Source organism: Aplysia californica, unplaced genomic scaffold (genome assembly GCF_000002075.1).
Source record: "Aplysia californica isolate F4 #8 unplaced genomic scaffold, AplCal3.0 scaffold00219, whole genome shotgun sequence".
NCBI lineage: Eukaryota > Metazoa > Mollusca > Gastropoda > Aplysiida > Aplysiidae > Aplysia > Aplysia californica.
Window position 1 is genome coordinate 367,233 of NW_004797489.1, and position 1,195 is coordinate 368,427.

A 1,195-nucleotide genomic window follows, 5' to 3' on the forward strand; every position below is an offset into this window, starting at 1 on the left:
CCCAAATATTGACGAGCGCCTAATTTCACCGCTTCGTGACATTTTTTATCAAGTGGATGTAAATGGCGTCACGTGTGTGTGTGTGTGTGTGTGTGGGGGGGGGGGGGGGGCGTAAAGACACCTACTTTGGAATACCTGTATTTAAAATAGTTATAATTATCGGTTTAAGTCGTGGCCAGTTAGATTTTCTTTCCTGGATGGGAAAGAAGCTGCCATCTTGGCACACGGCGTCCGAATCCAACTCAATTCGACGGTGACCTCAAAATCAAACGAGTTTGGTTTTCAAGGTCACAAATCCAGCCAGGCGTAACTTGTCAAACAAGAACATAGCATCATCATCATCATCATCATCGTCATCATCATCTTCAACAACAACAACAACAGCAACAGCAGCAGCGACATTTACAACAACAATAGCAGCAGCGACATTAACAACAACAAGAACAACAACCACAACAACGACAACAACAACAACAACAACAACAACAGCAGCAGCAACAACAACAACAGTAGCAGCAACAGCAACAGCAGCAGCAGTAACAGCAACAAAAACAACAGCAACAACAACAAAACCCACTTTACACGTCAACCCTCCTCAAAGAAAAACAGCAACATTTCAAAGGAATCGGAACTCGAATACTGGTCTATTTTTTGTAGGTACTTGTATTGTTAATCTTTATAACAGAGTCACTTCTTAGTGTCCTAAAGGCAAACATGAGAAATTAATCTTCATTGCTGAAAGGCCCTTTCTACTAGTGTACTGACTCGTGACTGTCATCGTTCAAGCTTTATGAGAAGGCCTACATTCTCGCTGAATACCTGGCCATTGTAACTATGGCCGCCAAGTTCGCGTTGGTCGGAGATAAAGATGTTAGCTAGTGAATTGCCTGAATGGTTCAGCAGCTCTGAGATTGAGCTTTGGTTCTGGTTTGGTGGTATCTGAAGTTCGCACATTATTGGTTCTTTTGTTTCGGGAATCGTTCGCCGTCTGGTCTAAGCGGCGAGACCTATTCTCTAGGCGCGGTTGGCTGCCATTTGGCGCTAGGTAATTGGGATGTAGAATTAATGATATATTTTTATTGCTGTGGCCCTACTGCCATATGAGTGGGGAGGGCTACGGGGGGAGGGGTGGAGAGAAAAAAAAGAAAGAGAGAGAGAGAGAGAGAGAGAGAGAGGGAGAGGGAGAGGGAGAAAG